Source organism: Ambystoma mexicanum, chromosome 1p, assembly GCF_040938575.1.
Source record: "Ambystoma mexicanum isolate Mex_15411 chromosome 1p, UKY_AmexF1_1, whole genome shotgun sequence".
Taxonomy (NCBI): Eukaryota; Metazoa; Chordata; class Amphibia; order Caudata; family Ambystomatidae; genus Ambystoma; species Ambystoma mexicanum.
The window spans coordinates 212,167,532-212,190,905 of record NC_090921.1 but is presented as its reverse complement, the minus strand read 5'-3'; positions in this window follow the sequence as shown (position 1 = coordinate 212,190,905).

Here is a 23,374-nt window from a genome sequence, read left to right as displayed (position 1 = left end):
TTTCACATTGAAAATGACAGTAATAAACAGTTGGTGGCAGGAATAGGAAATGTCTGGTTGAAATGTGAAGGCGTCCCCAGTATAGGGATGAGGATTGGGGGTAGGAGCAGTCAGGTGGCGGAATTGGCAGCCATCTATAAAGCAATTGATACTGCAGTTGATAAAAAGTTCAGTGAAATTGTCCTGGTGACTGATTCTGACTATGCACGGAATAGCTTTGTGGAGTATTTGCCTGGTTGGAAAGCAAGAGGCATGGTTACATACAACAAAAAGCCACTTAAACATGGAAAAATGATACAAGCCATAGACAAATTGGTGTCAGAAAATAATTTAACAATATACTGGAGAAAAATTCGTGGGCATTTAAAAACACCAGGAGAGGATAAGGAGGGAAATGATAAGGCAGACCATCTGGCTAAGATTGGGGCTGTGATGGGAGAATTGCTACATATTGATTATTTAATGGGTGAAATACAAATTGATGCAGTGACACGTTCTAAAGCACCAAAGGAAATAGATCAACCGGTGGTGCAGTGGAGTCATGACACGCCAGACCAAGATTTGATTGAGGCACAAAAGAATGATCAAATTTTGGGAATCTATTATAATCATTTGATAGATCCTGAACAAAATCCTGTAACAGAAAAAGATTGTATGGGAAAAGAAGAGTTGAGGGTGTTATTAAAGAACAAAACACGAATTAGATTACAGGATGGGCTCATGATTAGAGAGTCCATAACAGGGCAAATACAGTGGGTAGTACCCCTTTCATTCAGAGGACTAATGCTACACCATGCACATGATGCCATAACTGCAGGCCATAGAGGTTCACAAAAGACATTAGAAATACTAAAAGATTATGCTTACTGGCCACATATGTCCCAAGATGTGGAATTATATACTAGAGGATGTCTAGTATGCGCCCAATTTAAACCTGCTTCACCAATGCATAGAGCACCATTGATGAAAAGAGGCCTAACTCTCCCATGGTCAGATTTGCAAATAGACTATGTAGGTCCTTTAAAAAGGTCGAACAGGGGACACCGTTATATTTTGAGTGTGGTATGTTTGATGTCAAAGTGGATTGAATGCATTCCTGCACCAGATTGCAGTGCGCAAACAGCAGCCACATTGCTGGTGAACCATGTGTTCTCAAGGTTTGGGTTGCCACAAAGAATTGAGTCAGACAGAGGAAGTCATTTCACAAGTACTCTAATGAGTAAGGTATGGCAAATACTAGGTGTAAAAAGGAAACTACATATCGCATATCGGGCGGCGTCTTCAGGTACAGTTGAAAGAAGCAATAGGTCTGTTGTGGATATTTTAAAGAAATTTGTGGCAGAAGCAGGTTCCAGCTGGGATTTACGTTTACCGTTGGTTCTGATGGCAATCAGGTCGACTCCTGCCAAAGCAACAGGTGTTAGCCCCCATGAGGTCTTGACAGGTAGGAAAATGGTGTTACCACAACACCTACTATACAGAACACATGAGCAAACTCTAGTGAGTGCATCCACAGTTCATGAATATATTGATGAACTGAGGAGGCATTTGCAACATGCATTTGCTTTTGTGCAGAGAAATCTGGAAAGAGCTGCTGACAGTGCAAAGTCATATTATGATAAAAAGACATCAGTAAAGGAATACAGTGTAGGGGATCAGGTGTACAAGTTTCATTTTGGAAAAAGTAAACAGAAAAATTCTAAATTTCTAGCGGCCTGGCAGGGGCCATTTCGAATTATAGATAAGGTCTCTCCTGTAGTGTATAAAATTTTGAAAAATGAAGGTGAAACAGCAATAGAGCAATTTGTCCATGTAAATCAAATCAGACCATGCCATCCCAGGCATGAGAGCAGGCAGCTTGAGCATGTAGAAACAGATAGAGTACCTTGAGAAAATAAATGGGTGTAATCAGGAGGCAGTGACAAAGAAGTTAAAAAAAAAAAGTTGATTGTTATGATGGCACATAAACACTGTAATATATGTAAAAATATATAAATAAATAAATAAATAAATAAATGCACATATAACGGAAGCTCGTGGTTGGTGTGCAGAGAGAAAGTGTATTAAATATTGAATGCTGTTTTATATATGCTTGTTTTCTTTTAACTTGTATTTGATTTCAGAAAAAAAAACAGAAAAAAATATAAACGAAATATTTTTACCAAGCATGTTTTATTTTTGGCAAAAGGTGGAAATTAGTATTGTGCTATGTACTTAATTTGTTTATTTTCTATTTTGATTTAGAAAATTAACATTATTTGGTCGGAGGTTCTGGGACCAGAAGCCACGGGAGACGATGGAGTCCTGGAGTCCCCTGGATGAAGACCAAAAGATGCCTGCCTCCAGGTGGAGGTGAAGACAAAATAACCGGAATGCCAAAAGAGATGACTGCTGTGGATTCAAGATTGCAAAGATGAAAGAATACTCGAATGAACCGAATAACATCGCTGGTCGGGACATACCAAAAGAGACAAAACAGAAGTTCCGGCATATGAAGTTTCACGTATTTATTATTTTAATTATTTATTTTAATTTGTTATATTAATTATTTGTTTTAGTTAGTTGTTTTATTTCGTTGTTTTTAATTGACTTGGAAAATTTAAACTTAAAGTAATGCCACTTCCACTGAGAAGACAAATGTGGAACATTTTATGAACTGATGAACTCAGATGAAATGTTGATTGCAAATTTTCATTGATGCACATGAATATTCATTTTGTTGGATTGCTATATTGTAAAAAAGAAAAAAAGAACAAGTTGTTTTTAGGAATTGGCTTGGATTATAGCCAAGTTCTAAAAACAAAAGGAGGGTATATGTAAGGATATTTGGCGTGTTACAGTACAGAGTACAGCACTACTGCACAGGTAGCAAACAGCACAGAGTACAGCACTACTACACAGGTAGCAAACAGCACAGAGTACAGCACTACTACACAGGTAGCAAACAGCACAGAGTACAGCACTACTGCACAGGTAGCAATTTTTTTCGCAGCACCACCACAAGGGTGCGGTACATTGCTATATGGGTTACCAGATTAACAAGGAAAGACAGGCTATTCAGTCAAAAACGATTTTAACATATAAGATGCAAATCTATTTTTACAGTTAAAAGCACACGTGCTCATTTAAAAATGCACACTATTTTTCACCTGAAATGCCTATGGTGCGAGAGACACATTTGAAAATTAACAGCTAACCTATTAACCATTAACCTGACTAATAAAACCTTATTTAACATAACCCACTAATAAAATGTGTTCTCCACTGCAGAATTAGGCATACTCTGAAAACCATTTAAATGTGTGTGCAGATTTTTTTTTCTTCTCTTCTCTGCCTGATTCTCCGTGTTTTTGTGCACAGTAACTGCAGGAAGAAGGAAGTCAGATTTGCAACAATTGCAAATGTATAAGCGAAGCTATTGTTGAAGAGTAGGAGGATGAGAGATGATGGATTTCATTGGGACACGTCATACAGAGGGCTGAGAGGAAAGTTTTAGTGGGCAGTAACGGGGAAAAAGACTGGGGATTTTTTTCTGCACTACTGGGGAGAAGACCTGGCTGTGGGGCTCCTGACTGAATGCAGATTCCTGTGTCCTGCTGCAGTCGAGATTGGGGAGAGCTGAAAGAAGGACCTTTCCACTGGCTGAGGCATTCCTATCTGCAAAAGCTGAGAATTCCAGGCAATGACCCCGGTTTGAGAAGGCAAGCGTTCCTTTTTGCTGGAGTTAATCTTCAAGGGAGTCACATTCACAAAGAGAACAGCCAAAGAGAACAACTAAAAAGATAAGGTAATGAGAAGTGTGGGAGCTGAGTGTGTACGGTAATATGCAGTCAGTGTAGGATTCCTGTGCGTGTCTTAATCAAATACCAATGTTGCAATTTGAGTTCTGTTCTCCGCCACGCTCTTTGCAGTGTGTCATAGACAATGCTTTTACTGTACCATTTTATTTATTTCTGTAAAGAGTGAGATCGTGTTTAAATGCAACTTTTATAATACAGAAAAATATTTGAAAACAGACGGGTGGTGTATTTAATATTTATCATTACAATGCCGATGATGTGGGGAGATTTTTAAACAGTGCAATGGTCATTTTAAGACAGATGTGTGCATGTCAGAATCAGTATGAATAATTGTGAGTGACTGTAGCATAGCTCGTTGGAGGTACATGAGCCAACGGGAAGAGAGACTCTCTGAACATAGCTCCCTACCGTATATAAGGTAGTGGAAATTACCACAAGACTACCATATATAGCTCTCTGTCGTAAATAAGTCAGTGAGTTCCCCCATGGTGGCACACCAACACTATCACTGGAAAATGTGGTATTCCTAGAATGCAGGTCTGAGGTCTCTCTAGTGATCACACGAAAAATCTAAGCAAAGATAAGGGATTCTGGACATTGGGGCCACAAATAAAACAAGGGAATTATGCTCACCAAAATACCACCAACCACGTATACCAAATATGCAGGTCTGGGTGCTGAAATAATGCATGTCCATTGTATTATTGTTGCACATGGCCAAATCTGAATACAAAGAGTGATTATTGCTAAGTTATTTTTCGGCGGTAATAAAATACCGTCAGGCCCCAAATCTCCACAAAATACCCTACAACTTCTCATGAAATATGTGTAGAAGGGATTCTTATTATGTTGCGAAAAAAGTGTCAAGAATCATTGCAAGAAATATACCCTAATAAGTGCATTGAACGATGTATTGATATAAATAGCATCCTATTATGGGGTTCTATCTAGTATACTAAGCTACTCATACAGAAACATAACATTGTGTGCAGCGTACAAGATGAAGGTATGATATTCGTAATGTTAATATGTTGAATAATGAAATGATAATTGTTTTCTTAATAGATTTTTGTGTACTGTGAAATATGTAATAAGTAGCTAATAAAACCCATGTATTACATAATTGCATTACTATAGACAAAACACAAAGACACAATAACACATACCAATATGGGTATATACAGGGAAAGTGAAGTTAGCAAAAAAGCACAAGTAGTAGCAGAAACAATTCATAACTTAACTGATTAGTTTCATGCAAATAAATGATTGCTCTGTTTCAAAGCTGCTATTTACCCTATGTATATGTATCACTTGATGTGATTGGACCCTAAGGAAAGTAGTGTGAGTACAATGTATACAAATATGACCATATACAGAGAAAGGACAGCCATAAAAAAAACAGAACTATCAGAACGTGCTCATAAGTCTAGTGATTATCCTTATGCACAAAAAGGATTGCTGTCTTTCAAGCTTGTGTTTTCCCATATGTATATGTTTCATATGATGTGACTGTACTCTAAGGGAATTACTGTAAGAATCCTACTAGAAGGATATGTCTACAAATAAAATAAAATTCTTAGTTTCTGACTATTACTGAAGAAAACCATGTGGCCTAGATATGTCAGCAAAAGAAAACATAGTGAGCCAGACATGTGATGTCATCAATGACATTTGTGATGTCATCTTTGATGTCCTGGGTGTTAGTCTTAGCAGTGCACGGTGGTGGCGCGAGTTATGGTTGCTTAGCTTACCATAACTGGCGAATTTGAAGGGTTTTTCGGTTTTACTTGGAACCATAACGTCCCTTTAACAAAGTTTGTTCACTGAATATATATATATATATATCTTCATATTTATTGTGCCAAATAATAAAGCAGGGCTTTTGTAACTAATTTGGCCACTTTCTCCACCAGAACCCAAGAACATAGATACATGTGTCAGAAGCTTCCAATAATCGCCTAGCCTTATCTCATTCATGTCTGATTTCAATTCCAATTCCATTTTTAACCTACAAACATCATTTCTTGTTACAAGATGCTGCCAAAACTGTTTTACTCCCATCATCAATAGTTCTCAATGTTCCAAATTGCTGATTTTGCTGCCAAAATCCATGCGTCAGTCCTTTTGCTTATCTCAAACCCCTTGTAATAGTTTACAGTTCCCCACACCTGGCTTCATAGGCCTGGAAAATATTTGCATTCGAGAATCCATTTTAAATTACATATTTATCTGACACTGTTATTTTCTTCTTATCTGGAAGCTATATTCTGCATTTATTTAAGCATTTTCATTTTGTAGACACATTATTCATAATATATCCTTGTAGCACCTATGGCATGTGTGTAATTTAAACGCAGTGATCCCTATTTCAAATGTAACTTTTACTTTTAATGAAGGCAATCTAATTCTGATTTCTACAATGATGGACTGGAGAATGAACTATTTGACCTACCTATCATTTTATCTATATATCAGTTGAGTGGGGGGTTGGCACCCCCTGTACATTGAACTCCTAAAACCTTGAGGTGATGTAGAAATAAGCACTGCATCATCAGCGTAGAATAGGGCTGGATGTTTATTGCATTCAATTTTGGGGCAATCTTGGCACTCCCTCAAATGTGGATCTATAATTTCTTGTATATAGATGTTGAAAAGGAGGCGAGCCAAGATGCAGCCCTGTCTGACCCCCTTTTCAACATCAAAGTGCTGTGTAAGGTCGCCATCTAGACCAAAGCGTACACTTGCCCTGTCAGCAGTGTATAGCTGACGTATTATATTAATCAGGGCACCTGCAGCTTTCCATACATTTAGTATCTGCCACAATATTTCTCTACAAACGGAAACAAAGGCGGTTTTCAAATCAACAAAAACGACTTAAAAGCAAAACATTGTTTAAACTGTGTATTTCTGTAATAATACAAAAAGCAGAAAACATTGGTCAATTGTTCCTCTGTTTTCTCTAAAGCCTGTCTGGAGGTCGTGGATTATTGGTTCTGTATCAGCCCAGTCCTGTAGGTATTTAAGGAAAGCCCTCCCGAAGTTTTCCCATGCTGTCTAAGAGGGAGATTGGGCAGTAATCTCCTGGATTATCTCTGCAACCTTTTTTATAAATTGGTCAAATCACCGGCCTCCTCCAAGATTGTGGAACTTCCTCCCTGCTTAAAATGGCATTGAATAGCCTGCACACAACTGGGGCCCAGATATCGACCTCGTGTTATAGTTGGTCAGTAGGTGTAATATCTGGCCACGCTGCTTTTGAGAGACTTGAGAGCTGTAACCACCTCTTTGATAGATACTATTAGGCACCAGCATCTGAAGCTAACTTGGAGGGAGCAGTTGACAATGCATATGACACTGTAGACCGATACAGATTGGCAAAATGCAACCGCCAACAGTTTTCGTCAATATGGCAAAGCAATGGTTGCGCATCCTTTGGATCTTTTACCAAGGCCAATTTCCAAAAGCGTGAATGGTCCCCTAATTTGAGGGCTGCATGGAGGGCGTTCCATTCTTCCTGGAAAAACTCCCTTTTTTTAGCATCAGGTTTTTGTATTTTGCACAATGCTCACAAAGTTTCTGTCTGTCCAACCCCACTCTGTACTTTATACAATTGAGAATTTCAGCCTTTCCCCGGCAGCATTCACAATCGTACCACCAAGGTTCATTCATTACTTATTTTTTTATCACTTTTCCAGGTACTGAAATATGTGGAATTAGATTGATTGTTAGAAGCCTAGATTCAGCCAAGATCTCTTTGGTATTGTCAACACAAATGGCTTCCAGATTCCCCAAGATGGAGTTATAAAGGTTGGGTTTGATATCGGGTTTCATGGAGTTGGACTACCTAATGGTTTTCCTAGCGTGGCGGCTCACTGTCACTGAGTGGGAGTGGACGTTGGCACAGGGGGAGCTCTGAGTTATTTTGCTTCCCCTCATGCTTAGAGTTAATGGAACATGGTCACTTTCCATTCTCTCGACCACTTCAGAATCAGAAACCCTCAACCAATTCAGGCAAGAAACAAAAATATAATCGATATGTGAGTTCCTAGTAGGCCCCCTAAAGGTCAGCTTTGATGGCTGGTCTTTACTAAAATGCTCGTTACAGGCCCTCCAATTTAGGTTGGCAAACATGCAACAATATTCCAGGGCCAGATGGTGTGACCTTTTCAGGCTGATAACTATCAGGGGCGGGATTTCCCAAGCATGGTTGGTCATCCCATAGATTCATTAGGTTCATATTGGAGATTGATATTTCCCGCAACAAGAATACCACTTTCAGAAAGCATTGTTGGAGATCTAGTATGCTCTTCAAGGGAGGACAATGTGGATTGGCCGAATCATGTGGACAGTCTATTGTAGATGTTATATAAATACCATAGACCATTGGTATTCATCCAAAGCATAAGTGCTAGCAAATCCGCCGAGCCTTTAGGGCTCGATTCAATCCTCCACCCCAGGGTGTTGTCAATCCAGACCAAAAGGTCACCACTAGGTCGACCCCTTGGCCCCTTAGTGGCTGGGATAGCAAACGTCTGGTGCCCCTGGAGGTGAGGTGAGGTGGATGAACTGCCCATGTTTCCTGTAACATTATTATTTGGAAGCTACGCACATAGTTAGACCAATCTGGGTTGTCAAGCAGCCTTCTAACTCCTGATAGGTTGCAGGAGACCAGCTTAATTTCTTCATGCACTCCCACAATGGTACCATCCTCACTATTCAGTCAATCCACTTCCTCCAAATCCACACAAACAGAACCTCTACCATCAATATTAGTAGTTATGGGGGGGGTGTCCTCCAATAACTACACCGTTCCACCCTGCGGGTTGCACAACTTGGCTCTCACGATTAGACGGCAGCTCACACACAGCTAAAGCCCTAAAGAAAATATCTGGAGATCTTAACACAACCTTAGAATCTTAAAATTTCTAGTTGGATAGGCTCTATGCTCAATGCCAAAAAGGCCTTCCACAAGGGGCCAGGCAACAAAAAAGACCTGAATGTAATCAAAAGCAATGCCTGGAACTGAACCTCTAACAGAGTACTGAATATCATTCCTAATGATGGAAAGGCAACCCTTAATGTGTCGGATCCAATAAATACATTTGTTTTTTAGTGACTCTTGATCTTCAAATGAGCGTGTGGGGAGCTTGGGAACATTGAGGGCCCAATGTTGACCACACCTACGCCTAGCATAGGTGCCAGTTTTCTAAGATTAATACCAGGGATAAGATCAATACCAGGGCGTAAAAGAGAGAGAGCATTGGGGCCAGTCATTGGGGGTGCTTGACTGTTGGGGCGGTGGGCCCTCTGACTGCTGTCCACCACCACTGGCACTACAGGCACAAAGTGCCGACCAGGGAAGCCCAATCCTTCTGCATCAACGTTCCTAAATGTAACCTGAAAAGAGCAGATGGGAGCAGTTTCCGGTCCAAGCTGCCCAGCACTGGAATGCTCCCCGCCCTGCACCTCAGAACAGACTAGAACTTCTTAAGCTCTAGGAAAAACATGAAAACTTGGCTTGTCTCCAATGATATCTGAAAGTAAACCTGATACTTCAAATCAATTGTAAATGTATAATATTGCTTTGTAAATAGAATTATTGTTCCTGTTATTACCAGCACTGTACACAAAGAATGCATACTCTTGTCGCGCCCAGATACCTGCGGGTGAGGAACGCTTTATAAATAAATAAACAAATAAACAAACAAAGTGCAAGTCAAGGCTAGATTTTACGATGTTCTCACCCATGGTTAGCTCCAAATTACTCCTGAGTGGAACTAACCTCAGAACATATGACAGAGCGCCCTTAATCGAGCCTCCCTTAGGAGGACTTGGCCTGCTCTTTGCGATTGAGACTCAGCGGCCACGGACTCCACCTTGCTCTTAATGATTTTAATTTCTTCCATCATTTCCCCCACTTACAATGATGAGAACTGTGGAACTAAGAACACTACTATCATTGCATTCATTAAAAGTTCATTAAAAGTTATCTCAGGGCCACTAGTCTGGAAGCCAACTTCACAGTACTACTTGGCGCAAGTTGGTAGAACTTCACACTGTGCTTTGCTGCCTGCAAGGAACACCCCTGCCAGATTGGCCCCCTTTTTCAGTGTTAACTGCTTCCATTTGCGCTCACCCCGAGGAACAGGCACAGATACCAAAGTGCCATCTGCCATAAGGGACTCACCAGGGAGGGGCTAAAAACAGTTGCTGAAGGGGCAGCAGAGGTAGCACAGATGGACCCTGAGGGCTAACAACTATATCACTAGGCAACCCCCTACTACGGTCCCCAGTCATTGATCCCAGTGAAACAACCTTATTAGAGGAAGATACATTGGTAGGAATTGTCACAAGTGTGGGGGTATGACATGGTCTGATATGATATTTTATTTGTATCCTGCTCATACACAAGTGCTTCAGAGCGCGACGAGGCAAGGGAGGGGACCATGGGAGGACAAAAACAATGATCTTGCTAGGCCCAGTGACATTGAGAAGACACAAGTGCAGGGGAGATGGGAGTGGGAAAGTGCAAGGGGGTGGGGAGAAGAGGAAAGTGCTAAGCAAGGAATAAAGAAAACTGGTAGTGCAAGCTGACAAGTGCAGGGTTTTACACACAGACTAGAGGTGTCTGATAAGTGCAGGTAAGGGGACTGCAGGGTTCTAGATACAGACCCAAGTGCAGGGTTGCCAGGAGGCAGTGTGTGTGAGTGGGTGGGTCGGCAGGGACCTGGGCCCGAAGTCAGAGGGTAAACCAGGTGCAGGGAACCGAAGCAGATAGATCAGCAGGGGAGAAGAAGAGTGAAGGCAGAAGCAAAGAGGTTGGTCTTTAGGTTCTTCCAGAACCGGAGATGGTTCTCCTCAAGTTTTAGAGTAGCAGGGAGGCTGTTCCAGAGGGAGGCCCCAGCTGAGGAAAGAGATCTACCCCCAAGGTAGAAAACTGCCAACCCGGCCACTGCAGCCACCGGAGCCAATGTACTCAGGACTTTATCAACCTTAGACCGCTGGTGAATTTCAATGCATATTATATTGAGACCCACCGCCCCATTTACTGGACCATTGCTGGCTGTTTCAAATAAAATGTTCTGGCCAACTAACTAACCCGGTTTATGTGCAATTTCAAAAGGGCCCAAAATATCTTATTTTGAGGTATTAGGTGCGGGCGCAGGCTGGGCAAGTTTGCAGGGACTGTAGTTTTAACAGTATCAAAGAATGTGTCTTCATTGACTGCACAGTTTGATGTGGCCGGTTTCTCTTGAAGTTGAACTGAATGAGGATCGTCAATATCACGGGCTAATGGGCCTTTTCCTCCAGTTCCATCAATGTCTGTTAAGATACCATTAATTTGTGAAATTAGTTGGTTGACGTCCTTTATGGGCTTAAACAGTCTGGAAATTTTGCATTGACTAGCGCAGGGGGTGTATTGGCCCATCCGCTTTCCTTTTAACTATTATGAGTATAGTAGTTGCAGGATTTTAAAATCCTTAGTTCACAATCCAGAGGCAAATGCAAGGGCCCCATTGTTCTCTCTCAGAGCTTAACACTCTCCCCTCTTACTCCGACTCCCCCTCCCACAGATATAAATATAAAACAGAGAGGATTACAAAGGTCTGAGTCCTGCCAAGAAAGTCAGCTCACAGGGGACGCTTGCATGGACTCCCGCAGCATGCAACTGATCAAAGAGCCTTGTACACCAAGAACACTAATGAAAAGTTGCTGGTGTGGGGGGAGTACTGTTCTAAGGCCACAACAGTCTTACTGTGGGAACAATGATGGTGGGGGATAGTGGCTGGTGATCCACTCACCCCGCTGCTCCAAACAGCCACCGGCTTACAACAGCCGCCCTTCACAGCCAGGCTTCACCGCTCCGGGTCCACGTATGTGCTCTTGTGTGAGGGCGTGGCTTAGGCGCAACGCAGTCGCTAGCTTCCTTGAATCCCCTAGTTCCCACGACTTACAATAGCCTTTCTTCACAGCCGGGATTCACTGCTCCGGGTCCTCGTATGTGTTCTTAAGGAGGGCGGGCTTGGCTTAGGCGCAATGCCGGCAGTAGCTTCCTTGAATCCCCTGGTTCCCGTGGCTTACAATAGTCGCCCTTCACAGCTGGGCTCCACTGCTCCGGGTCCTTGTATTCGCTCCTAAGGGCGGAAGGCATGGCTTAGGTGCAAAGCTGGCAGTAGCTTCCTTGAATCCCCTAGTTTCCGTTGCTTACAACATCCGCCCTTCGCTGCCGGGCTTCACCGCTCCGGGTCCTCTTATGTGCTCTTAAGGGTGTGGGGTGTGGCTTAGGCGCTACGCCAGCAGTAGCTTCCTTGAATCCCCTGGTTCCCGTGGCTTCCAACAGCTGCCCTTCACAGCCGGACTTCACCGCTCCCGGTCCTCGTATGTGCTCTTAAGGGTGGGGTTGGAGTAGGGGGGGCTTAGGCGCAACGCCAGTGGTAGTTTCCTTGAATCCCCTGCTTCCTGCAGCTTACAACAGCCGATCTTCACACAATTTTGATTTGTATGGTCATGCAGGATCTTCTTGCGTCTGGGTCATGCCACCGGTTCTAAAAACCTCTTAAAACGTGGGCAGAAAAATCACAAGAATTATGGTATCATTTAAATAATTATGACAAGTCCGTACTATGAGTTATTCATCTTTTTCTAAAACCATATTCTGGCTACAGGGGTGTGGTTTCCCAAGTCACATGGTGTAGAAACCAGTTTGTCCAGTTTCTGCCAGGCTCAGAGGCCCTGCCCCTCCCAGCTTCTGCCAAGAGGAAGCTGTTTTACGGTCACCCAATAAACCATCTGCCTGGGCCCTGGAAGGCCCATTGTTCAAAAGGAAGCCATTTATGGCCACTTCAATAAACCCTCTGCCTGGGTCCTATGTTTAGTCTCTAGCAGTCCCTTGGTAATTCAATCAGAGAAGTGTCATATCCCTTTTGGTGGGAACAGCAAAAGGCAGCTAGGCCTGGGAACTGCTGCGGATCCAGTTTCACTCCAATTGGGGGGAAGTTGTCAAGCAGAATCCAGTTCCTTAAGCCAGGCCCCAGCTAATGTCACTTTTAGTTATCCAGTTTTATGCATTCAAATAAAACTAACCATTTTTACATATGCAGCTAGAATGCTGATTCTAAGTTTAAAACTATGACATTTAAACAATTGCAACCTATGTGACACTCAAAAGTAGGTCACTCATTTCTTTTAAACATTTAGGTTTTTAGTGTCTTTCAGTCCAAATTTACTTAAACTGCTGAAATCCACAGCTCAGCCAGTCTTGTTATAAACCTTCAAGTCACTTCAGAATATAACTTTACATTGTATCCACCTCTCAGTAAGTCTTTCTTTGGCCTGCTTTGGGTTCATTTATTCAGTTTTACAAAAAAAATAAGTCTGGTGTTGTTTTAAAACGCCGGCTTTCTGATAGTGGTGAGTACTGGTAATGCACCCATTTTTGGGATTTAAGAAAATGAATTCCCCACAAATCTAAGTTGCTTTTGGCAATCAGCATTGCCATTCCCAATGGTTTCAGACTGCTGTGTGGGTAGTCCAATGGTGGTTTTAGGCAGTGCCCTTCTGTGCCCATAACATCGGCAAAAATGAGTGGCATCCTATTCTTCATGCATTTCCCTGTACATTTTCTGGGAAGCTCTGGCCATCATGATGTTTTCAATGCCAGTACTGCACAGTTTTGAGGTAGGGCTCGGATGCATGGGTAAAAACATCCCACAGATTCTTATTATGTTGCGAAAAAAGTGTCAAGAATCATTGCAAGAAATATACCCTAATAAGTGCATTGAACGATGCATTGATATAAATAGCATCCTATTATGGGGTTCTATCTAGTATACTAAGCTACTCATACAGAAACATAACATTGTGTGCAGCGTACAAGATGAAGGTATGATATTCGTAATGTTAATATGTTGAATAATGAAATGATAATTGTTTTCTTAATAGATTTTTGTGTACTGTGAAATATGTAATAAGTAGCTAATAAAACCCATGTATTACATAATTGCATTACTATAGACAAAACACAAAGACACAAGAACACATACCAATATGGGTATATACAGGGAAAGTGAAGTTAGCAAAAAAGCACAAGTAGTAGCAGAAACAATTCATAACTTAACTGATTAGTTTCATGCAAATAAATGATTGCTCTGTTTCAAAGCTGCTATTTACCCTATGTATATGTATCACTTGATGTGATTGGACCCTAAGGAAAGTAGTGTGAGTACAATGTATACAAATATGACCATATACAGGGAAAGGACAGCCATAAAAAAAAACAGAACTATCAGAACGTGCTCATAAGTCTAGTGATTATCTTTATGCACAAAAAGGATTGCTGTCTTTCAAGCTTGTGTTTTCCCGTATGTATATGTTTCATATGATGTGACTGTACTCTTACGGAATTACTGTAAGAACCTACCAGAAGGATATGTCTACAAATAAAATAAAATTCTTAGTTTCTGACTATTACTGAAGAAAGCCATGTGGCCTAGATATGTCAGCAAAAGAAAACATAGTGAGCCAGACATGTGATGTCATCAGTGATGTCATCAATGACATTTGTGATGTCATCTTTGATGTCCTGGGTGTTAGTCTTAGCAGTGCACGGTGGTGGCGCGAGTTATGGTTGCTTAGCTTACCATAACTGGCGAATTTCAAGGGTTTTTCGGTTTTACTTGGAACCATAACGTCCCTTTAACAAAGTTTTTTCACTGAAATATATATATATATATATATATATCCTCATATTTATTGTGCCAAATAATAAAGCAGGGCTTTTGGAACTAATTTGGCCACTTTCTCCACCAGAACCCAAGAACATAGATACATGTGTCAGAAGCTTCCAATAATCGCCTAGCCTTATCTCATTCATGTCTGATTTCAATTCCAATTCCATTTTTAACCTACAAACATCATTTCTTGTTACAAGATGCTGCCAAAACTGTTTTACTCCCATCATCAATAGTTCTCAATGTTCCAAATTGCTGATTTTGCTGCCAAAATCCATGCGTCAGTCCTTTTGCTTATCTCAAACCCCTTGTAATAGTTTACAGTTCCCCACACCTGGCTTCATAGGCCTGGAAAATATTTGCATTCGAGAATCCATTTTAAATTACATATTTATCTGACACTGTTATTTTCTTCTTATCTGGAAGCTATATTCTGCATTTATTTAAGCATTTTCATTTTGTAGTCATAATTAGTCATAATATATCCCTGTAGCACCTATGGCGTGTGTGTAATTTAAACGCAGTGATCCCTATTTCAAATGTAACTTTTACTTTTAATGAAGGCAATCTAATTCTGATTTCTACAATGATGGACTGGAGAATGAACTATTTGACCTACCTATCATTTTATCTATATATCAGTTGAGTGGGGGGGTTGGCACCCCCTGTACATTGAACTCCTAAAACCTTGAGGTGATGTAGAAATAAGCACTGCATCATCAGCGTAGAATAGGGCTGGATGTTTATTGCATTCAATTTTGGGGCAATCTTGCCACTCCCTCAAATGTGCATCTATGATTTCTTGTATATAGATGTTGAAAAGGAGGCGAGCCAAGATGCAGCCCTGTCTGACCCCCTTTTCAACATCAAAGTGCTGTGTAAGGTCGCCTCCTAGACCAAAGCGTACACTTGCCCTGTCAGCAGTGTATAGCTGACGTATTATATTAATCAGGGCACCTGCAGCTTTCCATACATTTAGTATCTGCCACAATATTTCTCTACAAACGGAAACAAAGGCGGTTTTCAAATCAACAAAAACGACTTAAAAGCAAAACATTGTTTAAACTGTGTATTTCTGTAATAATACAAAAAGCAGAAAACATTGGTCAATTGTTCCTCTGTTTTCTCTAAAGCCTGTCTGGAGGTCGTGGATTATTGGTTCCGTATCAGCCCAGTCCTGTAGGTATTTAAGGAAAGCCCTCCCGAAAAGTTTTCCCATGCTGTCTAAGAGGGAGATTGGGCAGTAATCTCCTGGATTATCTCTGCAACCTTTTTTATAAATTGGTCAAATCACCGGCCTCCTCCAAGATTGTGGAACTTCCTCCCTGCTTAAAATGGCATTGAATAGCCTGCACACAACTGGGGCCCAGATATCGACCTCGTGTTATAGTTGGTCAGTAGGAGTAATATCTGGCCACGCTGCTTTTGAGAGACTTGAGAGCTGTAACCACCTCTTTGATAGATACTATCAGGCACCATCATCTGAAGCTAACTTGGAGGGAGCAGTTGACAATGCATATGACACTGTAGAACGATACAGATTGGCAAAATGCAACCGCCAACAGTTTTCGTCAATATGGCAAAGCAATGGTTGCGCATCCTTTGGATCTTTTACCAAGGCCAATTTCCAAAAGCGTGAATGGTCCCCTAATTTGAGGGCTGCATGGAGGGCGTTCCATTCTTCCTGCAAAAACTCCCTTTTTTTTAGCATCAGGTTTTTGTATTTTGCACAATGCTCACCAAGTTTCTGTCTGTCCAACCCCACTCTGTACTTTATACAATTGAGAATTTCAGCCTTTCCCCGGCAGCATTCACAATCGTACCACCCAGGTTCATTCATGACTTATTTTATTATCACTTTTCCAGGTACTGAAATATGTGGAATTAGATTGATTGTTAGAAGCCTAGATTCAGCCAAGATCTCTTCGGCATTGTCAACACAAATGGCTTCCAGATTCCCCAAGATGGAGTTATAAAGGTTGGGTTTGATATCGGGTTTCATGGAGTTGGACTACCTAATGGTTTTCCTAGCGTGGTGGCGCACTGTCACTGAGTGGGAGTGGACGTTGGCACAGGGGGAGCTCTGAGTTATTTTGCTTCCCCTCATGCTTAGAGTTAATGGAAGATGGTCACTTTCCATTCTCTCGACCACTTCAGAATCAGAAACCCTCAACCAATTCAGGCAAGAAAAAAAATATAATCGATATGTGAGTTCCTAGTAGGCCCCCTAAAGGTCAGCTTTGATGGCTGGTCTTTACTAAAATGCTCGTTACAGGCCCTCCAATTTAGGTTGGCAAACATGCAACAATATTCCAGGGCCAGATGGTGTGACCTTTTCAGGCTGATAACTATCAGGGGCGGGATTTCCCAAGCATGGTTGGTCATCCCATAGATTCATTAGGTTCATATTGGAGATTGATATTTCCCGCAATAAGAATACCACTTTCAGAGAGCATTGTTGGAGATCTAGTATGCTCTTCAAGGGAGGACAATGTGGATTGGCCGAATTATGTGGACAGTCTATTGTAGATGTTATATAAATACCATAGATCATTGGTATTCATCCAAAGCATAAGTGCTAGCAAATCCGCCGAGCCTTTAGGGCTAGATTCAATCCTCCACCCCAGGGTATTGTCAATCAGACCAAAAGGTCACCACTAGGTCGACCCCTTGGCCCCTTAGTGGCTGGGATAGAAAACGTCTGGTGCCCCTGGAGGTGAGGTGGATGAACTGCCCATGTTTCCTGTAACATTATTATTTGGAAGCTACGCACATAGTTAGACCAATCTGGGTTGTCAAGCAGCCTTCTAACTCCTGATAGGTTGCAGGAGACCAGCTTAATTTCTTCATGCACTCCCACAATGGTACCATCCTCACTATTCAGTCAATCCACTTCCTCCAAATCCACACAAACAGAACCTCTACCATCAATATTAGTAGTTATGGGGGGGTGTCCTCCAATAACTACACCCTTCCACCCTGCGGGTTGCACAATCTGGCTCTCACGATTAGACGGCAGCTCACACACAGCTAAAGCCCTAAAGAAAATATCTGGAGATCTTAACACAACCTTAGAATCTTAAAATTTCTAGTTGGATAGGCTCTATGCTCAATGCCAAAAAGGCCTTCCACAAGGGGCCAGGCAACAAAAAAGACCTGAATGTAATCAAAAGCAGTGCCTGGAACTGAACCTCTAACAGAGTACTGAATATCATTCCTAATGATGGAATGACAACCCTTAATGTGTCGGATCCAATAAATACATTTGTTTTTTAGTGACTCTTGATCTTCAAATGAGCGTGTGGGGAGCTTGGGAACATTGAGGGCCCAATGTTGACCACACCTACGCCTAGCATAGGTGCCAGTTTTCTAAGATTAATACCAGGGATAAGATCAATACCAGGGCGTAAAAGAGAGAGAGCATTGGGGCCAGTCATTGGGGGTGCTTGACTGTTGGGGCGGTGGGCCCTCTGACTGCTGTCCACCACCACTGGCACTACAGGCACAAAGTGCCGACCAGGGAAGCCCAATCCTTCTGCATCAACGTTCCTAAATGTAACCTGAAAAGAGCAGATGGGAACAGTTTCCCGGTCCAAGCTGCCCAGCACTGGAATGCTCCCCGCCCTGCACCTCAGAACAGACTAGAACTTCTTAAGCTTTAGGAAAAACATGAAAACTTGGCTTGTCTCCAATGATATCTGAAAGTAAGCCTGATACTTCAAATCAATTGTAAATGTATAATATTGCTTTGTAAATAGAATTATTGTTCCTGTTATTACCAGCACTGTACACAAAGAATGCATACTCTTGTCGCGCCCAGATACCTGCGGATGAGGAACGCTTTATAAATAAATAAACAAATAAACAAACAAAGTGCAAGTCAAGGCTAGATTTTACGATGTTCTCACCCATGGTTAGCTCCAAATTACACCTGAGTGGAGCTAACCTCAGAACATATGACAGAGCGCCCTTAATCGAGCCTCCCTTAGGAGGACTTGGCCTGCTCTTTGCGATTGAGACTCAGCGGCCACGGACTCCACCTTGCTCTTAATGATTTTAATTTCTTCCATCATTTCCCCCACTTACAATGATGAGAACTGTGGAACTAAGAACACTACTATCATTGCATTCATTAAAAGTTATCTCAGGGCCACTAGTCTAGAAGCCAACTTCACAGTACTACTTGGCGCAAGTTGGTAGAACTTCACACTGTGCTTTGCTGCCTGCAAGGAACACCCCTGCCAGATTGGCCCCCTTTTTCAGTGTTAACCGCTTCCATTTGCGCTCACCCCGAGGAACAGGCACAGATACCAAAGTGCCATCTGCCATAAGGGACTCACCAGGGAGGGGCTGAAAACAGTTGCTGAAGGGGCAGCAGAGGTAGCACAGATGGACCCTGAGGGCTAACAACTATATCAGTAGGCAACCCCCTACTACGGTCCCCAGTCATTGATCCCAGTGAAACAACCTTATTAGAGGAAGATACATTGGTAGGAATTGTCACAAGTGTGGGGGTATGATATGGTCTGATATGATATTTTATTTGTATCCCGCTCATACACAAGTGCTTCAGAGCGCGACGAGGCAAGGGAGGGGGCCATGGGAGGACAAAAAGAATGATCTTGCTAGGCCCAGTGACATTGAGAAGACACAAGTGCAGGGGAGATGGGAGTGGGAAAGTGAAAGGGGGTGGGGAGAAGAGGAAAGTGCTAAGCAAGGGATAAAGAAAACTGGTAGTGCAGGGTGACAAGTGCAGGGTTTTACACACAGACTAGAGGTGTCTGATAAGTGCAGGTAAGGGGACTGCAGGGTTCTAGATACAGACCCAAGTGCAGGGTTGCCAGGAGGCAGTGTGTGTGAGTGGGTGGGTCGGCAGGGACCTGGGCCCGAAGTCAGGGGGTAAACCAGGTGCAGGGAACCGAAGCAGATAGATCAGCAGGGGAGAAGAAGAGTGAAGGCAGAAGCAAAGAGGTTGGTCTTTAGGTTCTTCCAGAACCGGAGATGGTTCTCCTCAAGTTTTAGAGTAGCAGGGAGGCTGTTCCAGAGGGAGGCCCCAGCTGAGGAAAGAGATCTACCCCCAAGGTAGAAAACTGCCATCCCGGCCACTGCAGCCACCGGAGCCAATGTACTCAGGACTTTATCAACCTTAGACCGCTGGTGAATTTCAATGCATATTATATTGAGACCCACCGCCCCATTTACTGGACCATTGCTGGCTGTTTCAAATAAAATGTTCTGGCCAACTAACTGACCCGGTTTATGTGCAATTTCAAAAGGGCCCAAAATATCTTATTTTGAGGTATTAGGTGCGGGCGCAGGCTGGGCAAGTTTGCAGGGACTGTAGTTTTAACAGTATCAAAGAATGTGTCTTCATTGACTGCACAGTTTGATGTGGCCGGTTTCTCTTGAAGTTGAACTGAATGAGGATCGTCAATATCACGGGCTAATGGGCCTTTTCCTCCAGTTCCATCAATGTCTGTTAAGATACCATTAATTTGTGAAATTAGTTGGTTGACGTCCTTTATGGGCTTAAACAGTCTGGAAATTTTGCATTGACTAGCGCAGGGGGTGTATTGGCCCATCCGCTTTCCTTTTAACTATTATGAGTATAGTAGTTGCAGGATTTTAAAATCCTTAGTTCACAATCCAGAGGCAAATGCAAGGGCCCCATTGTTCTCTCTCAGAGCTTAACACTCTCCCCTCTTACTCCGACTCCCCCTCCCACAGATATAAATATAAAACAGAGAGGATTACAAAGGTCTGAGTCCTGCCAAGAAAGTCAGCTCACAGGGGACGCTTGCATGGACTCCCGCAGCATGCAACTGATCAAAGAGCCTTGTACACCAAGAACACTAATGAAAAGTTGCCGGTGTGGGGGGAGTACTGTTGTAAGGCCACAACAGTCTTACTGTGGGAACAATGATGGTGGGGGATAGTGGCTGGTGATCCACTCACCCCGCTGCTCCAAACAGCCACCGGCTTACAACAGCCGCCCTTCACAGCCAGGCTTCACCGCTCCGGGTCCACGTATGTGCTCTTGTGTGAGGGCGTGGCTTAGGCGCAACGCAGTCGCTAGCTTCCTTGAAACCCCTAGTTCCCACGACTTACAATAGCCTTTCTTCACAGCCGGGATTCACTGCTCCGGGTCCTCGTATGTGTTCTTAAGGAGGGCGGGCTTGGCTTAGGCGCAATGCCGGCAGTAGCTTCCTTGAATCCCCTGGTTCCCGTGGCTTACAATAGTCGCCCTTCACAGCTGGGCTCCACTGCTCCGGGTCCTTGTATGCGCTCCTAAGGGCGGAAGGCATGGCTTAGGTGCAAAGCTGGCAGTAGCTTCCTTGAATCCCCTAGTTTCCGTTGCTTACAACATCCGCCCTTCGCTGCCGGGCTTCACCGCTCCGGGTCCTCTTATGTGCTCTTAAGGGTGTGGGGTGTGGCTTAGGCGCTACGCCAGCAGTAGCTTCCTTGAATCCCCTGGTTCCCGTGGCTTCCAACAGCTGCCCTTCACAGCCGGACTTCACCGCTCCCGGTCCTCGTATGTGCTCTTAAGGGTGGGGTTGGAGTAGGGGGGGCTTAGGCGCAACGCCAGTGGTAGTTTCCTTGAATCCCCTGCTTCCTGCAGCTTACAACAGCCGATCTTCACACAATTTTGATTTGTATGGTCATGCAGGATCTTCTTGCGTCTGGGTGCTATAATGGTGGATGTTATTATCGTTGCCCACTTGTGGTGCTCGAGGTGTCGACCTAGATTGTACTGAAAGCATGACATACCCATACAATAGGCATCCTGTTCCTAAACTTTTCCTGTATTTCACTTTGTTTGTAACAAGTGTGGACTTAAATAATGGCAATCTTACACATCTTGAGGTCAGCATTACATTTTCGGTCTACATTCTTCCAGGTGATGCTACTAGGAGCTAAACGGGTATGATGCGAAGAACTTTATCATATTATATGAATCACCTTCAAGTCTTGCTGCATCATCTACAAGGCAGTGGCCCTTAAGTCACCCAGCTACCTCGCAGAGAAACTCAGCATATCCGGCAGACAGCGCACCATCAGGACACGTGCAGACTTGAAATCCGCTGCTACAAAAAGGAAAGGACCAAAAAACAAGCCTTCTCTGCCTACGCCCCAAGACTATGGCACCTCCTCCCCGTTAGCATCAGACTCGTCCCCACATTCCTTTAATTCAGAAAAGAACACAAGACCCACCTCTTCACGTAGTCTCTCCTCCTCAACACCCAGGCCATCACGTCGCCCCTCGTGCCTCCTGGCTGACTGTACGCTGCCCGCCCCTCTGCTCCCTGCCACTCGCTACAGCTGTACCCCTCCTCTGTGCCTCTCTGTATCCTACCCACGCTGCATATCTTGTCTGTTGTTACCGCTGAAAAACACTCTGTTATGCATCTGTACTGTTGTCTACCTCTGTAAAGCACTCTGTTATGTTTCTGTATTGTTATATACCTTGATAAAGCGCTCCGCTGCTTCTCAAAGTTAGGTCTGTGCTCAATAATTACCATAATAAAAATAATAATAATAAATGTTCATATTTAATTTGGATGTAAGTGGTTTAGTGCACTGTCATTTGTTTAGAAAGAACAAGATACATGCCAGAGTAATATGTGTCAGGCTTACATTCACATGTACCCATTGTGCACTATTAGCATTCGTTTTTTTGGTTTTTGTGTATGCATTCATGGTTTGGTTGTGATTAGCACCTTGTTTAGGAGTACAGACACTGTTTTTGGATTGTTTATATCGTCGGGGGTGGGGTGGTGGTTCTGTTTCTGATTAACGATTTAAAAATTGAATATTTTTGATGGGAGAAAATGTATGAACTTGTTTTTTGATATAACGTATTAAACTGTGAACGAAAGGTAACTAACATTGTATGTGTTATATTCGCATGAATTCTGGGGCACTATTTCACTTTGTGTGTGCTACTAGGCGCTAAACAGCCAGATATGGTGTACAAATGCTATACAGCAAGGATCTGAAACGTCATTACGGTCAAAGGTTCGAGACCTGGTGGGCCCTTTCAGGGAAGTTAATGTGGTAAACTCTGGGAGGAATTCTCATAAAGGACACAGGTTCGAGACCTGGTGGATACCCTCAGGAAAGTCCATGTGGTAAATGCCAGGGTCAGAAAAAAAATGTACATGCTGTACAGATTTTATGATGTTACGCAATGTACACTTGTGAGCCAAGGTCCTCTCACAACAAAAAAATTAAATGAAGCCCTGCAGGTTTTAGTTGGCGATAGGCTTGTCTGACTCTTAACTGTGTAAGGAGCCTGCCAGCCCGATTGTACTCTCAGCAAACCCACCCGAGGTGCCGCTGCCAGGGGCTCTCCAGCTTTTACACAGTTTGTGAGTGCGCTGAGGGAAACGAAAAGCATTGATTTAGTTTGTCTCCTCCCATTCCCACCATCCAGGGTATCTAGGTACCACCAACTGTACCCCCTTTTGCGAACTGGGGGCTGAGGGAAAACTCCCCAAGAGATTAAACCCAGTGGTCGAAGTGAGTGGGAGCGGTGCTTCTCTACTTTTTTAAATTACGTTTTACAGCTCCTACACTTTTATTTAAAAAAGAAACCGTTCCGGAATGGTTTCTTTATAAAATGAAAGTATAGAAAGAAGTTGAAACGTGCACTTTCGGTGCTCTGCACTGAACGTTCCCTTAAACAACAGGTGCAAGTGTTTGGGGGCTTGTATTGTGTGTGGGAGGGGAAGTGGGGATGGGATTTGTGGGGATTGGGGGCACACCTGCAGGGAACATAGTTCCACTACTTCTTTTCATACACTTCGACCACTGATTAAACCCAGACCCCGCCATATGTGCTGC